The sequence below is a fragment of the Mesoplodon mirus genome (genome assembly GCF_964341445.2).
Source record: "Mesoplodon mirus genome assembly, chromosome: 3".
Classification (NCBI taxonomy): domain Eukaryota; kingdom Metazoa; phylum Chordata; class Mammalia; order Artiodactyla; family Ziphiidae; genus Mesoplodon; species Mesoplodon mirus.
In genome coordinates this window covers 77,448,378-77,471,530 of record NC_138978.1, presented here as the reverse complement: position 1 = coordinate 77,471,530, position 23,153 = coordinate 77,448,378, and the positions used below count along the sequence as shown (strand labels likewise).

General features: G+C 32.8%; 1 protein-coding gene across 1 annotated transcript in view; it reads right to left on the bottom strand.

The window, feature by feature from the left end:
• The window catches only part of PRKACB (protein kinase cAMP-activated catalytic subunit beta), a 142,055-nt gene that overhangs the window by 50,203 nt on the left and 68,699 nt on the right, over positions 1-23,153 (bottom strand). The gene's annotated exons all lie outside the window — the stretch shown is intronic.

Genomic DNA, 23,153 nt, shown 5'->3' with positions numbered 1-23,153 from the left:
AAACGTAACTACACAAGAAGTAATTATTTTAGTCTTTCTTTTTTTTGGGGGGGGGAGTTCCCAATATTCCTCTCATATCTGAATCTGTAAATAAAGATGAAAGTAGGATTTAAATAGTGTTGAAATAGTAAAAGGCTAAACAAATGGCACGGTGGCATTTATTTCAGAAGTAATAATAAGAATGATGATAATGATGATAAAAAGACAAAAGTTCAATGAGGGGTTCACAAATACTTTAATAAGATCTTCTAATGATGCAGTAGTATTAAACTGAGGCATGTAAGATATATTGTAATTTCCTCCTTTACCCCCACTGAAGTACCTTTGGCAAAATACTGTTAAACAAGAAAGCTGTTGGCATTTTAAGTGCTTTGAGATTTCAAAATGGTGTTAACAGGCACCAACAGCAGACATTAGTTTTTATGTAACACTAGTGTGCATTTCTGAAGATATTATTTTACTACTTTATATAAACTGTCACTTGTATTTTGCAAAATACTCTCAAAATACCTATTTTAGAAAATTTGAGAAAAATAATTTTTAAAATTAGAATTTTCCATTGTATGAAAATCTCATTCACCAAAACAATGAATCAAATAATTGCAACTAATTATGCAAATATGATCTAATTCTTCCTGGCGGTGGATTTGGGGGTGGAAAATTATTACATTTTCTTTGAGTTTAGGAAGGTTCAAGGCATCCTACTTCTAAAAAGTTAATATACTAGTTAAAACTGAAGAAGAGTGGTTTTATAAGTAAGATCTTTTTTTTTTTTTTTTGCATGAAACAGACATCTGCACAGGCCAATGACTTGGAAACGACAGCTATAAAATAAATTAAAAACATAATTTATTGCTAAATGCAACTGTGGCTTTTAAGAAACAACTTGTGATTCCCAAAATATACCTCTGATTTCTTTTGAAAAATATTTTTAGTTATTTTCTATCTATAGAACTTGCACATCAAGTTGCAGTATAAACTCTCCAGATGCCTGCATGAGTACAGATATTTTGGAGACATGGAAGAAAATCAGGAAAAGGAAAAAATCCCTAACATCCTGTTTCAGCTTCTCCTGTCACTTCTTGCTAATTGGATCTTGAGTTAAGAAAAAAGTAACTGGTCAAAGGAAGGACTGGCAGTATTTGCCAAAGATGGTAAGTTGAAGGAAAATTTCCTTTTTTCCTGCTTGGTGAATAAACTAAAGGAAAAATTTTAAGTACTACTGAATTTCATGCACTGATAGGATATTCAGGAAAATCTTTGAAATACTCTCTGTACTCATCAGTATTCTGAGTTTACTGTCAAGTAACACTATAGAAAGTAAATAACAGTTCTCATAAAGGTCTTATATGAAAATTATCAGAAATGGTATGAATTAAAGATGTTAAATTTTGAAAATTATTTCAACAAATAGATTCCCTTTTAGAGTAAGGATAAGCATTAATTATAATGTCATTAAATAATTCCACAAAGAAAACTCTGTTCCTGCAACACTTTTTGTCACATAAGTATACATATACACATGAAATGTCTGGTTTATATGTGTACTATTTAGATGCAAAGATGAACACAGTTAACTCTTTGTAAAAATATTGGCTAACCAAAATATATACGTTATAAATATAAACACAAAAAATAAAATATTTTATAACACGCTAGATTATGAATAACTCTAAAACAATAGGCAATCTAGAACCACATGTATTTGCTTTGGATTTTATTATTTTTACACAGTGGTGAATTTAACTTTCTAAATGCTTTTCTCTAGTTATTTTTAAAGTTTATTTCCACTGACATAAGGTGTTGGCAACTAATTAATAAAACGAGTGGTGGGAGAAAGCCAAATTCAAACACTGCAGCACATTTAATCTGGAGTTCCCTATAAAGCATATACTTGAAGTTCTCAATTGTTTTCTTGTGTTCGTATATAAGCCATATCTACATTTACACTCAATTTAAACCCTTGTGATATCCTGCAACAGCCACAGGTTTTGGAGCTCAACACATATGAGTTATAATATTGGTTGTAATGCTTCTTAGTAATCATCAGTACCTATCTAAAAACACAGTGATTAGTAACACTCCTTAGGAAAAAACATCTCAACAAAGGATTTTTCTGCAAAAATATTTTGTTCTGTACTGGTCAATAATGGAGCAAACTAGGTACTAAAAAAAATGAGGACACACCAAAAATTACCTCAATTTCTTCCCAGAAGTATATACTTCAATTACATTTATTTTCCACATAAATTTATTTTCTCTTCAGTTTAAGAAATACCAAAGGAATCTATATGTTCACCCAGGGTTGGTTTGTAGAAATATTTACCCACATTCATGAGATGAAGAAAGAAGAAACAAAGTGATAATTTTTATGCATATCTACAAGTACATTAAAAAAAACTTAAATCTTACCACCCTCAAAATATCTTTGAATATATTTATACACACGACATTGTTAAAAATTAGAGAGTTCATTTTAAACATTAGGAAAATTTATTAAAAATTCAAGTACGGCATATCTTTATTCCATGTGATTCAGATAATTCTGCAATGTTTCACTAATTATAGTTAGTAAATTTATTTACTGGGCAATTTTTGGTTCTGTGTTGCTGCTAGATTCTAGATTGCTACTGATTATAAAAAGGGCATGTTGTTCATTACAGTATGCCATTATGCGAAGCTTAAAGGAGGTTATCATTCATGTTTTATAAGAAGGGTTTAGAAATCTATTACTGAACAGATTATAACTACTCCAGATGTTGAATTGTCCAGTTTTCTTTGTAATGTGATAAATGTCACCTCTCTCTGACACCTCTTTTAAAATAAAAGCACAATTTTATTTAACTTCTTTTAATGGATGTCAGAAAATAGAAGGGAAACAAATAGAAAACAGAACAAAATAGAATATAAACTTCCTAGGGTAAACACACAGTTAAAATATTAGCTGTTTTACTCAAAATTTACAACTATATTTTTCTTTCAAAAACCTTTCATTAAGCTGTTATCTAATTTAAGTGGTGTGTATTAATCTGTCTTATGCTACCCTGTACAGCTCCCACTATTTCACAGTGCTATATTTGTTGTTTCTAAAATATCACACAAGAAACTGCAATATAAATAATTTCTGTGGATAAAACTCAACATAAAACTAAATAAACCATTTCTCCCATCAACTAAAATATTTTATTAACTCAGAATACTTTATAAAAATATAACTTTAAGAGGAGCATAACAACTTGCAAACAACCAAATAAAAAGTTTTAAAAGGTAACATTTGTTTTATTAAAAGTAATTGCCTACCAGATACTTCTGAAGAGGAGCAAGCTTGTATCCGAAAAATAAATTAAACAATGATTAAATGACACTCATAAAAACAGCATATTAGCATGAAATCACTTATACACATTTTTACAGAATATTATGTACAGACTAAAACATTAATGTAGAAATGATTATTTGACCGAACATATTCAAATAGAATATTTTAAAATTAAATGGTTAGGAAGTAAAATCAATAATTACTGTTCAGCACCAAAATCAATACCATTCTAATTTTCCTTAAAACAGCTAACAAAAAATGTAACTCCTCATAGCAATAGCACTAATAATATTAAGTAGCATATACTGAAATACACATCCTATAATTACTGCAATGCCATCTCTGGACTTCTGTTCTTTTTCAAAACTCTACTGTAGGAAAGACACTCTGAATTGTAATACTTCATTAAGTCCCTTCTGAGAGACAGTAGTGTCTTCCAGGTATTTTTACTTCATTGGTGCTGGTTTAACAATCTTCTCAACATTTATTGAGCACTGTTCAATGGTACCAGAAACTGAGCTAGACTCTGGGAACACATCTCCACTATATAGGAGATGAGCAGCTAAAGGGGAAATAGATGAACCACTGTAATAGAATGTGACAAGGATTACAACTAAGAAGTCTACAGGTGCTATTCGAGCTCAAAAGAGGAAATTCTTGGGTAGTAAGGTAAGGCATAAAAGATGATGCAGCATTTGTGCTGAATCTTGAAGGATAAACAGTTCCTCTGGCAGATGAAGTTGAGGACAAAGATAGGCTGGGATGATCTTGAATCAAATGCATAAAGGAAAGAGCATGGTTTACTCAGGAAATGTCAACAGACCTGAAATAGCTGCAGCATAGGGTAAAAGTGTAGAGCAGCAGTGGGAGGTGAAGTGTATGGGCAAGAAAGTGCCCAATCCGGGAGGTAGCTGCTCGCCACAGCGACGCTTTTCAGTATGTGGAAAGGCCCAGGAGTAAACTGAGTTATTCACAATTGCTGTACTCTATTTCTTCTGGGAAACAGGAGGCAAGACCACTTGCTAAAGAAAGAGGGGAGCCAGATAGAGTAAGGAGGAAGAACAGTGGGAGTTACAGGTCTGAATATTTTAAATCTTGATGGCTATCCATTTAGGGAATAAGAGAAGGAGCTGTTCCTCTAAAATTTTCTATTAGGGAAAGAGCAAGTATTAGGTACTATAAGCAGTTGTTTCTTAACAGTATCTTTTTTTTGTAATAAGTTAAAAATTTTTTTAATGAGATTATAATTCATGGGCCCCCTAATCTCTTTGTAATTAAATTATTTTCATCTTCATTCTTTACCTAAGTAAAAGCATTATTCTATTTAGGTTATTTAGTGTATGTCAGAAAGCACAAAACAGGATGGGAATGGAGGTAAACTGGTTATGAAAATACCAAGTTCTATCAACAAAATAACAGTACAATCTCTTCCAAAACCTCTAGGAAGTGTAAATCTAGTAGACTGTAATACTGTCTTCTGGCACTCCTACTTCAAACACTCACCTCTTTAGAACTCAATATTTGTTATTTCTAAGTATACCCCCCACACACATACATGCTGTAGTACAAATATTTTCAGTAAACTAATATAAAATATTCTAGTTGCTACAAAATGCCTCATAAAATCCAACTTATAGCAACAAAGCAAACAAATTATTCTGTAAAAAGTGGTTTCCTACCAGATGCTTCTGATGATTTGCGTGCTTGATCAAAAAGAATAAATTAAACAGATTAAATAACATAAAATAATATACACACAAGAAGTTACCAACCCATACATGTTCATTAGATATTCACACATAGGAATAGAATGAAAAACACATATTCAAAAGTGTTTTATACAATGATTACAATTAATTCTTTGGATACATATATTTTTTTAACCCGTCAAAAACCCTACTCTGGAAATGTATTAATGAAATATCATATTTCTATCCCTTTAATCTGAAGAGCAATTGTGTTCACTTTGCTGAAGAGACACTTTGCTTCACCATATTCAAACATGTTCGTTCAAAGCAAATTCACTGTAACCTTACAATAACAGTGGGTATAAAAAACAACTTTAATTACTATAACTGTTATTTGTGTAGTTCAGTGGATGGGACTACTTAATGGCACAAACGGGCCTACTTTTGTTTTCTAAGATATTAATTAGTCTTGCACAAAGTCAAACATGAATGAGTGGTTGAAAATTTAATAGGCAATAAAGGCTATTCTTATTGCAATACTAACATTTACTCTTCTGTCCTCTCCTTATAATTTTTTATTAGTTAATTTTTTATCAAGTCTTGGTTACAAGTGAACATTATAATTGACCCACTCTTTCACTACACTGTTAAAAAAATTTTAAACTTTTGGTGAGACATATATATTTAAATGATCAAATTATAGAAAGAAACACATTAACTTATTTGACTAGTATCTATATGGACAGATGGATATACTATGAATTCACATAGTGTACTTATTCACTACAAATCACATGTACATGCTTTCTCTCCAAACTTGCTCTCTATCTAGGGATGCTGTGGATTTTCTAGGCCATCCAAGCCATGTTTGACTGAAGATGTTCCCTAAAGGATTTTGTGATAAAACAAAGTAAATTTATAGTCATAAAACTAATGACCCAGGCAATTTTTGAAATGCTCTTTGAAAAGTACTTTACTTCCTTAATTGTTCACTGAGGCTTTTTCTCAGAGGACATTATATCTACCAGAATCATATGCTAAAGATTTTCCATCTGGTCCTGAATTCAAATGTTCTGTCTTGTTGCCGGACAGTATAGAGCTAGGAGTGGATCCCTAGATGATAGGGTATGCACGTTTTCAACTTAACTAAACAGTAAGTGGCTCAATAAATGGTTGTGCCAGTTTATACTACCACTCTATCTTTGATGATCCATATCCTCAACAAAATGTTACTGTTTAATTTTTACTTTCTAATTTTTGCTAATATAATGGGTATCAAATGATATCTGCTTGTTAAATATCTCAGTAGAATTTTATAACTTTTTTCTCTTAAAGGTCTTATTCTTTTATTAGATTTATTCCTAGGTTCTTTAGAGCTTTGGTTGCTATTGTAAAAGGGAGACTTTTTAAAAAATTACCATTTGTTTGTTGCTGATGTATAGCACATAGTTGATGTTTATATACTGATCTTATTATATGGCAGACTGGCAGACTCTCATTAATTCTAAAATAACACTGGTAGATTCTCCTGAATTTTCTATGTAGATAATCACATATTTGTAAATAATGATAATTTTTTTTACTCCAACTTTTTCTTGTCCTACCGTGTAGGTTATGACTCACAGTGTTATACTGTACAGATAGAGACAATGAGCATCCTACTGCTGTCCCTAACTTCAAAGAACATGTTTCTAACTGCTTTTCTTTCCCATACTTTACTTGTAAAACTATTACTAGAATAGATATATTTAAGAAATTAAGAATATCTCCTTTTTAATTCTTTGAAAAATTTTGTACAAGATTAAAATTTTTGTTTTTTGAACTTGACTATAAAACTGTCCAGTCCTAATTTTGCTAAGTTTTGAATAAACATTTTAACTATGATTAAATCTTAAATAGGTACAGTTCTAATCAGTTCTCTTAAAAGTCTTCTCCATGAACTAAGCTTTGGCTCTGATGAATATTTTCTATTCCACTGATTTTTGCTCATGTCTCTATTAGTTTTTTTCCTCTTTTGATTAACCATGCTGTGCTTTCTCTAACTTGTTTACTTACATCCTTACATCACAAATGTCTTTCTCTTTTCCTAACATACACATTTAAGATTTTGTCTCTAAATCCTTTAGCTGCACCCCACAAGTTCTGATACATAATTGAATTTTAAATTTATGAGTTATTTCTTGACCTGTGTGTTATTTGAATTTTTTTAATTTCCAAATATAACATTTGTGTTTAGTTGTTTAATTAGTCTTTTATTATTGATTAAACTTAATTGCTTTGTGGTCAGAGACCACAGCCTATGTATCAATTCTTTAAAGTATATCAAATATGTGTAGTCAAATCATCAATTTTGTAAGTGTTCTATATATTTCTGTGTATTCTCCAATTACTGGGTGAGAATTCTTTATATACATCTATAAATCTTACATAGTTATAATTTTTCCTTCTAAACAGGTCAATTTTGTTTTATATATTTTGAGGCTCTGTGGGAAGCACATACAATTTTTTTCTCTTATATTTCTTTTTTATGTGATTATTAATTTAAATGGTAGTCTGTATGTGACAATTCTACTCTGACATTCTTGGTAGGGTCTAATGCTGTTGTATCTGCTAAATATCTTTTGTTGTAGATTGTGTGTGTGTGTGTTATGTATCTATTTTGATTTTGGACTCTGAACTCAAAGTTCAGGGGGACTTTATCTGTGAGAAAATCGCAGGGTTTGATATGAGGATATGTTTTGTATTAGCTTCTGCCTGGCATCCGATAGATGTTACCAGCCTGGAACTGTTACTATAAGATATTTTATTTAAAATTATTAAACCACACAATTAATACAGATTATAACGTGAAAGCTACTGGAGAAGAAGCAGTTGATTACAAACTCTCAGGAAAAGCATCCTATACACATGCACACACAGCCCTCTGCCCTCCCCAGGAACCCAAGCCAAGAAATGTAAGCTTCCTTATTTTCCCCCTGTCAGTGGAGACGTTTTATCTTTTAGTCTATGCTTTCACTGAGGTTATGATCCTTTGAGGATCCTGGCTTTATACACGAGTCTAAGAAATCCCAAGTTGCATGGATCAAAGAACTTTTCTGTCTCTGTGAGGTCATTTAAAACAAAAGCCATTTTGTTACCAAGGTATGAAAATTTCCTCAGGGTAGTCAAAGTATGCTCCTCCTTACAGCTCTGGTTTTTCACTTACTATTTGACTTTTTGCACACTGGGGATTTCTATTATATTCTTGTAAATTCAAGTATTCATTTAAAGTGATGCTTGTTATATTTTATTCAGTATTTCTATGTGCTGTTGTATCTTCATTAATTTTTGGTCTAGAAGGATTTTAAAATTATCCAGTCTCCAATTTATGGATTTTTTTCTGTATAAGAAAAAATGTGTGTTAAGTTGTAAGATGCAAGGAGACCTGGATATTTGTGGAATTCATTTTTTATCCTCGTAATTCAAACTTCCATCAGGATATATTTAGGTGCTGGTATTTTTGTTAATTTTTGTCAATACACAATGAGCTCTTTCAGTGTATACTTTTAGGTTTTTCTTCAACTAAGTTTTCCTGAATCATAATTTTTTATGATTTTTTCTGTTCTATTAGTCATTATCTGTTCTGAAGGAATGCTATGCATTCAATTTGTAGAGTTCCTACTTTTATCTAACATACTTTTCACCTCATAATTTTTATCCTGTCCATTTTCCCTACATTCTGGTAGCTTTTATCAAGTTAGTGCTTTACATGTTCAATTTACCTTCCTGCAGTGATTATTTTGCTCTTTACTGCTTCTAATGCAGCTTTATACTCTACAAATGCCAGGTTCATTTTCTTATAACCTTCTCTTATCATATTATTATTGCTTCTTTTCTATTCCTGCCTCTCGTCCAGCTCTCCTCTCATCCTAGTCTCGTTTTATCTTTAACGTCTTATTTTATAGAGTCCATGTTCACTTGAAATTTTTAAGAATTCCACATAGACGCTACCTATAATTTCCTATTTTAAACCCTCCCTCATAAATATTTTCTAAACTTAAGTTCATTCTCTTCCTCTTGAAGGCTGTGAACTTATCCTTGAGCATGATCTCTTTTATAGGCTCTACATTGGTACTTTTCTTGTTTATTCATTCATGAACAATGAGAAGCCTTTCAAAACTTTACAAATGCTCCCCCAAAATAAGGTGGACCCTCCCACCTCCTATTTGGGTATGTCAGAATCAACTTCTCAGACCTTTTAGTTGATACATATACATATTTATATTATCATTTAAATAATCCAAAATGGGAATGGAGCCAGGACTATAGGGTTCCTTACTAGTTGTGATGCCCGTCACATCAGGGAAGAGCCCTGTTATATCTGGAAGAAAAAAAGCCACTTTCTCAGCTTGATTAGACTAACGAATTTCTGGTTGTCCCACTATTAATTGTTTTAGAATGAAAGAAATCAGCAGTGTTGGATTTTCCACTCATCTCTCCCACAGTCTTTCTTAAAAGCTTCATCCATCCAAGTTAGTAAGGGTGAAATTATTTTTATTTCTTTTCCATGAAGGCAAACTACTCAAGATAAAACTGTTAAACTTTGGCATCTGATCTTCAATCTGATACTGTACATTTCTAGGCAAGTACCCTTCCTTAATTCCATTGATATACTGTTTTTCCAGTTTTGTGTTCTTAAATTTTCAATTTTGAAAATATTGATCTAAAAATGGGAATTACTCAAATGCTTTTGCTCAAGTCTGTAACTTTCCTGTAATTCAAAGCACAGCAAATCTTTTTCAGAGATTTGCCCTCAACTACTGCAAGGCCAATCAGAGTTTTCACTTGAGATTTTGATATGATGCTAGTTATGTTCCGATAAGCACATGAACCAAAAAAATCAAAATACATGACTGATATTCTTCATCAATAATGTAATAAAAGTGTTGTACTATACAAAAAATGGATAAGTTTTAATCATTCATTTATTTCACAAGAATTTATGAGTTCATTACTATGTTTGGGGCACTAGGGTAACCGCTGGAAACACAGAGATGAACACTGAACTATCCTTGACTTAAGGAGTTCAAAGGATGGTGATTGGAAACTGATATGCAAATATATAATTTCAGTATAATACAAATAATTGTTATAGTTTATAAGTTTCCTTTGGGAGTATAGAGGAATCATCTGACTCTACAGAGTCAATAATGGAGGCACTGAAAAGCATACCTGGTTTTCAGAATTTTTATAATAAAAGATATAAATATGGAAAAGGAGCAAGGAATAATATGTAGTATAATATGACTAGATCAGAATTTTATGAGAGTGGTGCAAATAAAGCCAGAAAGGCAGGCCACTGCTCTCATATGCCCCACTAAGGAGTTTGGCCTTTATTTGAGAGGCACTAAGGAGTAACTGAAAGTTTTCACGTTGGGTTAAGAAATGGGCGTATCTGCAGTTTTAAAATGGCAGCATGGAAAATGGTCTGGAGGGATATATAACTGGAAGTTGAGACCAATGAAGCTGTTACTGCAATAGGATTGAAAAGATACAGAATTCCTGATCCAAAAGCATTCTCAGTGCCAGTGATAATGGAGAAAATTGAGTGATTTTGAGACATTTCTAATGTAGAATCAATAGAAATTTATGGCTGAGTGCATGTCACAAGTTCAGAGTGATTATAAGGTTTCTGTTTTAAGTTCCTGCATGGTGAGTGGGATCATTAACAAAAATCAGGATGAATGAAAAAGGAGCAGATTTGGGATGGAAAGAGAAAATTCACTTTTGCACTAAACATTCAGGTAACAACTGAAGATGTGGGACTGGATGAGATCATTCAGAGAGAATGCAGCATTAAAAGAGGGCTAAAGATAGATTCCAGAGAAAACTATTCCCCCCAAAAGCTGATATTTAATAGGCAAGGAAGGAGAAAAGAAATAGCGTTTTAACTAGAAAAGTACCATATACACATAAATATCACATGTATAGCTAAAGACTTAGATTAAAAGGTCAGGCATTTGCTCATTTTTACAAATAAAACCACACTTCATTTGAAATTTTCCACATTTTGAAATGGCTGAGGCATTTAACCACTATGAGTAACATTAGTTGAAATTGGACAATCCTGAAAAAGTCAGAATGTTTAGTTGTCATTACTATAATTCCTATGGTAAAAAAGGCTATAAGGGCAGACCAATATGATCAAGTATATCAAATACTATCTGAATAATCCATAGCTTTCTTGAAAGAAAAAGCAATAGAGAAGCAGTAACAATTTTCTTCAGCTAAAACCAACATATCCAATTGTAAAACCTCTAGAACATTTTCAGGGAGAAAAAACACACTGCCTGGATTCAAAGAAATCCAGTATTTTAAGTGTGATAACCAGGTATATTTAGTTTTGATATCCAAAAAATCCTAAGAAATGTCAACACGTTGCTTTTGTAATATTAGCCCAAATTTAAAACACTCGAACAGAAAGATCTATCTAACAGAAGAATAACAGGATAACAATAATTCATTCTTAATATATTACATGCAAAATTGCTCTTTCAACGTCTAATATCATTCTATAAATAAATACCTAACAGTGTTGAAGAGGTTTATATTATACAGCAGCAGGATAAAAAATGTTTATTGGCAATAATGAGATAGTCTCCAATTATGGAAGAAAATGTTCATCTACTTGGAATTCTACCACTATACCACAAAAATCCAACTCTCTCAGGTTCTGAATTCCAATTCCAAATCTTTTAAGTATAAACTATAGACTACTTTAAGAGAAAAACCATATAACACTTCTCCTAAACATGTATCTGATTCAAAGGTTAACTTAATAAACATCCTCTTTTTTAGTTAAGCAAAAAGATGCTAATGAATTATGCTCTAAGCAAATATTTCTGCCTCTAACAACAGGATATCTATTTTTAGCTGCAGGTTTGGCTTAAAGTGAACAGCTTTTACCCTATGATAAACTGCAGTATATACTGTAGTATATTTTCTCAAAAAACATTTTTAGAAATGTTTAGAAAAAAAAATCATATTTACAAAAACAAAAAGTAAACTATCACAAAAGTACTTGTTCTAACAAATTATTTCCCCAAAAATTATTTCCAAAAATTTTAACAAAGGCTCCAAAACCAAAATGCATATTTATTTCATAATTAAATTCCTATTTCTCAATGAATTATAGTTAAAAGCAACAAATAAATCAATAAAATTTTGGCAACATCTTATGTAAAATTGAGTATTTTTTATATAACCAAAAAGAAGCTAACAAAAATTAATATTAGAAAGACAAAGCCAATAAAAGGAAAGTTTAATTATCTTCAGGATCAGATACTAAAAAAATTCCTCCTTTACCACAGTGGGTCTTTTACTCACTAATTTATAACACAATTAATAACAATGTATTAATGAATATAATGAATACAATAAATCACACCATAAAATAGATTAGAAACTGATTACTGGTATTGACTATTAATAGTGGTATTAATTATTCACAGTTCTTAATGGATTTAAAAGGCAAATGACTATAATCCCTAAATGCAAAAGCATCAAGAGAAAATGTAATCCACTGTAGTTCTGGCTTTACAACTGCCCCTCTAAAAAACATTTTTTTGCTTTTATAGTTAAATATTTTTAAAAAATACAAACCTACAGAGTCTCAGAGAGCATACTTACCACTCATGATGAAAATCAACCTTTCCAAAACATACTGCTCAAAACAACAATCCAACGGCAAAGGGAGTTATGCTAATCTCTAGAGGTATAAGAACCAATGGTGTAAACACATACATTAGAGCATGCAGCACACAGAAAATGAAAAGAGCTTTCTTTTGTTTTAAAAAGAGAAGCCCCTAGAAGCAAAGCATAACTACTCAGTGCGAGATATCACTAGTAAACATCAGATTAATGCCAAAGATGTGTATAACTAGATTTAATTTCTTTCAAGCTAGTTATCCTAGGCTTCTTCATATACCAGTAGAACAACTCAAAATGGCAGGGAGAAAATGTTCGAACCAGGATGTATAAGATGTTCTCAATTATATCAGCATGAGTTGTTACCACGGCAACATTAGAGCAGAATTATCGGTTCACTTGTAACCAAGGAGTAGCTTTTCTAAAGCTTTAATCAACCAAGACAAGTAAAATGCCTTTTTATTTTAGAGCCACATGATTTAAAAATTACCATGTTTCTTAAATTTAAGCACTTATCTACCATTTTTACATCTTTCAAAGACATTTTAAAAATTGCTGTTTTCTTCAAATACTCACACAATCCCATGTTGAACCTGGCAAGGAACAAACAGCAGAATGATTGCACCTAAACGTCTTTCAATTACACCAGCTCTTACTGCTCGCTGTGGACCTCACTGATATTAAAATGCTGTGTGCTGTTGCTAGTGACTATTGGCGATGAATCTTATTGCCCAGATCGCTGATAGCTTTCATTTTTCATGAGCCAGAAAGCTATACTGCAGCACAAATGTTAACCATTTAAACATTCTGTTATTATGGAAGAGACAAAATATAATACTATGTATCTTCATTTATAAAGGAGAATTGTAAAACAACTTATTTATAAACTTCCATTATATTCAGTATCACAAACAGTGTCAGATGCCACTTATGTGATTTTCAAAAGAGGGGAGTACACAAAAAAGTTACTGACAATTATTGTTGAAGTGTAAAATCCCTTACATTAAACAGGATTAAGATGACAGACTGTATAGCAAGGTAGATGGTATGGTGCTGTTCTGATTCCCAGAGACCCAAAATTTGTACCAAAATGGTACAAGGGATCTATAGAATGGTTTCTTGTTAAGTGGAATGTCACCAAGTGAGCATGCCATTTTAAAAGTTGCCAGGTGAGACAGGACTTCCGGTGATGAGAGAATGAGTAAGTCAGCAAATCTTCTCTCCAAGAAACAATTATGAAGTTGGACAGAATTATCAAAAACAATGACTTCATGGTTCTGGACATCTAGTAATCACAAACAACAAACTGAGAAGCATTTATTCATGAAAAATTGCTACACTTTGCATGAGAACAGTGGGAGTCTGTGGTATTCTTGCTTGGTGCTGCTCCTGTTCCCCCACAGCTCAGTCAGTGCAGTACTTCTGTCAGGGTGGGGGGGGGGCTCCATGACAACCAGGAGCTTTACTGCCAGAGAGGGCTGACATGATTTGGAGAGGAAGCCAAAAAACCCCATACAAGTGATACCGTCTATTAAAAAAAAAAAAAAAAAGCAAACTGTAGCAAATGAACAGGGAAAGTATCCAGCTTTGCTAATCTGAAGTTGTGGCCTTAGTAGGGGTGAGCAGTAGACTGATGGTCTAGCAAAAAATTTAGTATAGAAAATGTAAATGAGAGAGGCAGAGAGGGCCTAAATAAGCTCTCCACATATCCCAGCTTGACAAGGAATCTACTCCATAGGAGAGATCCAAGAGGACCCAAAGGAAAGTTAAAGCTGGTACAGGCTTGAAAACTGCCTGGACATTGAATATACTTTCCAACCCACAAACAGCTCCATCAGCACAGACTGGCTCAGAATGTTTGAGCACAAACTCTGATTAATCACTGAATAATAACTAAGCTATGCAGGCACAGGGTAATCCCTAACAGAGAAATCAGCAGCCAGACAACATGGCAGATACAGCCCATAGATTAAAGCCATGGAAGTTATTAAAACAAAACAATATAAATAAAAACAACCCTGAGAGAAGAAAAAATAATCAGAATGCAGAGCTGCTACAAAATATTATTTTGAAAACTCAAATTTCTGACAAAAACATTATATAATTCATAATGAGGAAAAATGATAGAAAATGTCTCTGAATGGTCCCAGATATAGGATTTAGCAGACAAGACTTCAAAACAGCTATTGGAAATACATCAAAAGAATAAAAGGAAATTGTATTTAAAGAATTCAAGGAAAATATGATGGCAATGATACAACAAAGAGAATTTCAATATAATGATAGAAAGAGAAACTATTCAAGATATAAAAATTATAGACTTGGAAAGTACAATAACCCAAACTTTAAAACTCACTACATAAGCCCAATAGCAGATTTGAGGAGGGCAAAAGACTCAGTCATTGAACTTGAAGATAGATCAATAGAAATCATCCAGTCTGAAGAATACAGAGAACAAAAGATAGGAAAAAAATGAACAGACCCTCAGAAGCCTGTAGGATACCAAGGGTATCAACATACATGTAACAGGAATCCTAGAAGGAGAGGAGAGAGACAAAGGGCAAAGAAAAAATATTTGAAGAAATAATGGTTGAAAATGTCCAATCTGATGAAAAATGTTAACCTGCAATCTAAGTTCAACCAATGCCAAGTATGATAAGTACAAAGAGATTCATACCTAGACACCTCATATTCAAGTTGCTAAAAGACAAAGACAAAGAAAAAATCTTGAGAGAAGCAAGAGAAAATGACTAATCATGTACAGGGGAAAAGCAATATGATTAATGATGACTTCTTCACGAAAATAAGAGAGGCCGGAAGGCAGTGGAATAATGTATTCAAAGTACTAAAAGAAAAAAGAAACAAACCTTTTCACAATTCTCTATCCGGGAACACTATCCTCTAAAAACAAAGGTAAAATAAAAACATTCTCAGATAAACAACAACAGAGGATATGTGCTTCAAGCAGAAATACTTAAGGAAGTTGTTCCAGATGAAAAGACACTGGCCAATACTCAAATTGACAGGAAGAAATAAAGAGTAGAAATGATAAATATATAAGTAAAAGACTATATAAACACATTTATCTTTCTTTTCTTAATTTCTTTAAAGACCTTAAAATTGTATGAAGCAATCATTGTAACACTGCATTTCTAGGTTTATAAAAATATAAAGGTAACATGTGAAAACGATAACACAAAATTAGAGAAGAAATGGAGCTATAGTGCATCAAAGTCACTATATTTTACTAGAAAAGTAGATTGTGATAAGATAAAATGCGTATTTTAACCCCTAAATCAACTATTAAGAAAATATCTTTTTAAAATGTAGTTTAAAAATCAAAGAGAAATTAAAATGGCATCCTACAAATATCTGTTTAACACAAAAGAAGAGAGGAACAACAATACAAAAACTCTTAAGATATACAGAAAACAAACAGCACAATCGAAGATGTAAAGCCAACCATATCAATAATTATATTAAATTCGAATAAACAGATCACAAGGCAGAAATTATCAGACTGGATTAAAAAAGGTCCAACTATATGCTGTCTACAAGGGCCACACTTTAGATTTTAAGATAAAAATAGGTTGAACGGAAAGGAGAGAAAAAGTTATACCATATAACAGTAACCATAATACAGGTGGAATACCTATATCAATATCAGACAAAACAGACTTTAAGACAAGAAATATTACTAAAGTCAAAAAAAGGAAATTTCATAATGATAAAAGGGCCAATACTTCTGGGAGATTTAACAATTAGAAATGTATATGCAATGAACAAAATACTCTCCAAAATGCTAAAACAAAAATGACAGAATTGAAGGAAGAACTAGGGACTTCCCTGGTGGCACAGTGGTTAAGAATCCGCCTGCCAATGCAGGGGACATGGTTCAATACCTGGTCTGGGAAGATCCCACATGCTGTGGAGTAACTAAGTCCACGTGCCACAACTACTGAGCCTGTGCTCTAGAGCCTGCGTGCCACAACTACCAAAGCCCTAGAGCACCTAGAGCCCGTACTCTGCAACAAGAGAAGCCACTGCAATGAGAAGCCCACACACTTCAACGAAGAGTAGCCCCCACTCGCCACAACTAGAGAAAGCCCACATGCAGCAACGAAGACCCAATGCAGCCAAAAATAAATAAATTAATTAAAAATTTTTTTTAAAAAGAAAGAAGTAATAATTCAAAAATCATAGTTGAAAATTTCAATATTCTTCTCAATAATTCATGGAAAAAAGAAAATTAATACATTACAGAAAACTTGAATATAATATTATAAAATGACATTTATAAAACACAGCATCTAACATCAGCAGAATACACATTCTTTTCAAGTACACATGGAAATTCTCCATACTAATCATATGCTAAGCAATATAACAAATCTCAAATTAATTTGAAAGGATAGAAAATTCATTCAAAAATGAACTCTTATCATAGGAGAATTAAACTAGGAATCGACAACAGAGAGAAATTTTGGAAATCCCAATATCTGGATTTAGGTCACAAAGAAATCCCAAAGGAAATTAGAAAATATTTTGAACTGAACAGAAAAAACCCCACAAGAAATCAGCATTTATGGGATACAGATAAAGCATAGCTTAGAGGGAAATTCAAAACTTTAAACACATGTATTAGAAAAAAAGAAAGGTCTCAAATCAATAATTTAAGTTTCCACCTTAAGAAACTTAGAAAGAAGAGCAAATTAAACCAAAGCCAAAAAGATCACAGCAGAATTCAATGAAATGGAACATAAAAACAATAGAGAAAATGAAGAGACCAAAAGTCTTACTGATAAACCTTTAGCTAGACTGACCAAAAATAAGACAAAACAAAACAAGACAAAATAAAACAGAGCAGACACTAATTACCAAAATCAGGAATGAAAAAATGGCAAAACCACTGATGCTAGAGAAATTAAAAGGGTTAAAAGAGAATACTATGAACAACTTTACGTAAATGATATAACTTAGATGAAATGGACAAGTTCATAGAAAGACACAAATTACCAAAACTAACTCAAGAAGAAATAAAAAATCTGAAAAGACTTACAAACAAACAAAAATTTTAAGTCAGTAATTAAAATTCTTCCCACAAAGAGAAGCTCAGGTCCACATGGCTTCACTGGGGAATTCTATGAAACATTAAAAGATATAATACCAATCCAACACAAACTTTTCTAGAATATAAAGAAGGATGTAATACTTCCCAACTTATTCTATGAGGCCTGATGATGAAACTGACAAAGATCAAAAGAAAATTACAGATCAGTATCCATTCCAACACAAAACCCTTTATCAAAATATTAGCAAACCTAATTCAGCAGTATATTAAAAGGACCAGGACCATGTAGGATTTATCCCAGGAAGGCAAGGTTGGTTCAACATTGAAAATGAATTAATGGAATACACCATATTAATAGAATAAAAGACAAAACTACATAAACATCTCAATATATGTAGCAGAAGCATTCTACAAAATCCAATACCTGTGATAAAACCTCTCAACAAACTGGGACTGGAAGGGAACTTCCTCAAGCTGATAAAGGGTGAGTTTGGGGGTGAAGTGGAGAGGGGGACCCTATAGCTTATATTATATATAATGGTGAAAGATGGAACGCTTTTCCTAAGAGTGGGAATAAGGCAAGGATATCTACACTCACCACTTCTTCGCAACTTTGTATGAAAGGTTCTAGCCAGTGCAATGAGGTAAGAAAAAGGATATTTAAAAAGATATTAAAGGCATATAAATTGATAAGAAAGAAATAAAACTGTCTTTTTTGCAGATGACATGATTCTATATGTATAAAATTCTAAGGAATCTATAAAGAAACTACTAGAACTAATAAGTAAGTTTATCAACATCACAGGACATAATATATATATAAATCAATAACACTTTAATATACTAGGAACAAGCAATCAAAAAATTAAATTAAAAGAACAGCTCCATTCACAATGGTATTAACAGAAAAAAAAACTTAGGAATCCATTTTAACAAGACTTGCTCACTAAAAAAAAAAAAAACACAGAAAACATTGCAGAGAAATTAAAGAACATCAAAATAAATGGAAAGCTATTTAATTTTCATGGACTTCAAGACTCAATATTGTTAAGAGAAGAGTCTCCATAAATTAATCTATAGATTCAACGAAATCTCTATGAAAATCCCAGTGGGCTTTTCTTTAGAAACTGACAGGCTGATTAAAATTTATATTGAAATGTAAAGGACCCAGAATAGCCAAAACAATTTTGGAAAGAACAAAGTTCGAGGACCTACACTACTTGATTTCAAAATTTTTTTAAAGTTACAATAACCAAGACAATGTGGTATTGGCATAGGATAGACATACATTGATCACTGGGACAAAATTGAGAATTCAGAATTGAACCCCTACAATTATGGTCAAGTGATTTTTGACAAAAGGTGCCAAGATGATTAATGGAGAAAGAAAAGTCTTTTCAACAAATGGCGCAGTAAAAATTAGATATTTACATGAGTTAAAAAAAAGAACTCCACTCCATAGCTCACACAAAACAACACAAAAAATTAATTTCTAGATGAAAGCATAGAATAAAAATCTCTATTACCTTGGGTTAGATAAAGATTTCTTAAGATTTGGCACCAAAAGTACAATCCATCAAGGGAAAAAATGATAAACTGGACTTCAGTAAAATTAAAAACTTTTGCTCTTCAAGGATATTCATTTAAGAAGATAATACAAGCCACCAATGGGGAGAAAATATTTGCAAATTATTTATTTGGTAAAGAACTTGTGTTCAGAATATATAAAGAACTTTAAAGACTTGAAAATAATAAGAAAAAACCCTCAATTTTGAAAGTGGGCAACAGATTTGAAAATACATTTTTCCAAAGTAGATACATGAATGGTTTATAAGAACATGAAAATATACTCAACATCATGAATCATTAGGGAAATGCAAACTGAAACCACAATTAAATACCAATTCACACAAAACAGAATGGCTAAAATCAAAAAGACTGATGATACCAAGTATTAACAAGAATATGAAGAAACTGTAACCCCCTACATTGTTGATGGGAATATAAAATATTAAGCTACTTAGGAAAACAATTTGGAAATTTCTTAAAAAGATAAGCATAAACTTACCATATGACCCAGTTATTCTACCCCTAGACATCAACTCAAGAGAAATGAAAGCATATGTCTACCCAGTCTTGCATGCAGATAGATAGAGCAACATTATCCAAATAAACCAAAAACTGGAAACAATCCTAATGTTCATCAGTTGCTGAATGGATAAACAAAAATGTTACATCTACACAATACAGTACAATTCAGCAATAAAATAGAGCCAACTATTGATATGTTCTATAACATGGATGAACCTCAAAAATGTTATTGTAAGTTCAAGAAGCCAGCAACAATAGATTATATATATTGTATGATTCCATTTTTATAAACTATCCAGAAAAGGAAATCTGTAGGGATAGAAAACAGATCCGTGTTTGTCTGAGGTGGGGACTGATTGCAAAAGAGAACAAAAGAACTGTTGGGGGTGATGAAAATGTTCTAAAACTGAATTGTGATGGCTGCACAACTCTATGTTTATTAATAAACACTGAATTGTACACTTATAATGAGTGAGTCTTATGGCATGTAAATTATATTTCTCTTTTTAAAAAAGTTGTCTCTACATAAGTAGAATCAATCTGAGGCAGATCTTCTTTGCTGTGGGAAGAATCACTTCAGCCGACAACTTAATTATGTAAATTTAAGGCTGGTAGGCATCTATTACCTTGGGGGAATGATCTAACAAAACCCTTTGGAGCTTGGTAAAGGTTGTTCCTCTCAATACCCTATGGTAAAGAGAGCTAACGAATGGGAAGGAGGTAAGTAGATCTGCATTAAAAATAAAACAGGAATTTGAAAAGGAGGGATCGAAACCTAGACCCCATTCTTTCTAAGGTTCAGAATTACGAGAATTTCTTATCGATTTTAGTGATAGTATCTGTGTCCCATGAGTAAGAAGGAATATTAAATAAGCTTTATCAAAGAATAAAGGAGAATCTGGTGATTTAGGCTCATATTAGGGGCTCTGTAGGTCAAATTCAAGTGCCTACCGAGGACAGGCAGGTAAAACAACAGAAGTAGTGAAGTAGTGGAGGCTAGAACAAATGAGACAGTATAAATCCCAACGAAAGAGAATAGTTATTCAATGCAAATTCCCATTTGTTCTCATATGGGAATAAGAGGCCACTGAAATCAGTTTTTCAAATGGTTCAAGAATATGAAAGTCCAGGGACTTCCCTGGTGGTGCAGTGGTTAAGAATCCGCCTGCCAATGCAGGAGACATGGGTTCAATCCCTGGTCCGGGAAGATCACAGATGCCACAGAGCAGCTAAACCTGTGCACCACAACTACTGAGCCCGCATGCCCTAGAGCCCGTGCCGCAATGACTGAAGCCTGCATGCTGCAACTACTGAAGCCTGCATGCCTAGAGCCCATGCTCCACAAGAGAAGCCACTGCAGTGAGAAGCCCATGCACCACAATGAAGAGTAGCCCCCGCTCACCGCAACTAGAGAAAGTCTGTGCGCAGTAATGAAGACTCAACAAAACCAAAAAAATTAAAATTAAAAAATTAAAATTATAAAAAAGAATACGAAAGTCCAGATATTAATATGAAAGATCTTGTTTTAAAATCAATATTTTTTATTTACATATAAAATAATGGTATCACACTCAATTATTTTAAAATATCATGAGGACTAAATAAAACATATCTGTGATTTACATCTGGGTCACAGACAACCAGTTTGCTATCCCTGGAAAGATGTTCAAGAAAGGAAGGCCAATTTTGGTACAGTGTGGGGATGAGTCAAAAGCACCTTCTCACATTCAACCTGGCATGAAGCCAGGATGACTAAGTATATAAGTATAAATTAAGGAAACTAAATCTGTGATATAAGCTTTGAATGAGTATAACATTGGAAAGGGTGGATCATCCTCCCATTAAGAATCAGTGTCTCGGGCTTCCCTGGTGGCACAGTGGTTGAGAGTCCGCCTGCCGATGCAGGGGACACGGTTCATGGCCCAGTCCGGGAGGATCCCACGTGCCGCAGAGCGACTGGGCCCGTGAGCCATGGCCGCTGAGCCTGCGTGTCCGGAGCCTGTGCTCCTCAACGGGAGAGGCCACAACAGTGAGAGGCCCACGTACCGCAAAAAAAAAAAAAAAAAAAAAAAATCAGTGTCTCATCAACTATACTCCAATAAAAATTAATTTAAAAATTAATACATATTTATACATATATGTATATGTACAGATGATTCACTTTGTTATAAAGCAGAAACTAACACACCATTGTAAAGCAATTATACTCCAATAAAGATGTTAAAAAATAAATAATAAAAGAAAAATTTTTTAATGAAACAGTACAAGGATTTCTTAATGATTGTTGTAAGATAATAAATAATAAAATTTAAATAAAATATGAAAAAAAGAGAATCAGTGTCTCAAAATAAAAAAAAAAAAGAAAAAAAGAATCAGTGTCTCCACAAGGAGACATCCTTCCATTAAGAATCCGGTCTCCACAAGTATCAGTGGCATCGCATCAAGAGCAAGGATACATCAAATTCTTTGGGACCAGTTTAAACCGTGAAACTATGTAGCACTGGCAAAATCAATAGCAGCTGAAAATGAGATTACTAGCCTCTATACTAATCAAAATACCCATCTCTTTCTTCATCCAACCTTTGGAAAGAAGATTAGCTTCTCTGGAATGAGTAAACTCCCAGAAGTTTAGCAATACTTGAAAGAGGACTGGAAGAAGATCCCAAGAAAACTGCCATTTAGAAGTCCTGCTAACTTGAGCAGATGAGTACAGTGATTAATTCGAATATTTCAAAGATGAGACCTAATATGTATCCCAAGTGGGCTACACTTGTTATACAACCATAACCAGACCCCAGAGCTAAAAGCAGCCATTGTTTTAGGACTTGCAAGTAATATTCACTCCCTCAGAAAATGCATCATCCTTCCAGTTTCAAATTACTAGCTCTTTTTGGATGACATTTTATTTTCAAAGTTCTCTGACCAGCTTGTTATTCTTCTGGGTCCTCATAATATGCACTAGGTCTGCAACTAACAGAAAACCTCGGACAGAAATCATTGCTATAGGACCCAAAGACCGGTTTTTCTTACAAACATACAGAAAGATTTCACAGAATGGTGATTAACAGTGTTGGCTTTGAAGCCAGACTGCCTGGATTCAAATTTTATCTATTAGTTATGTTACCTTGAGGAAATTACTTTACCTCAATGTATTTTAGTCTCTTTATCTGAAAGATGTGAATAATAATAGTATACATCTTATTGGGTTTTTTAAAGGATTACATAAACTAATATACGCAATGTGCTTATTAGAACAATGCCTGACAGATAGTAAATAAATGTTTCATGTGATAGTGTA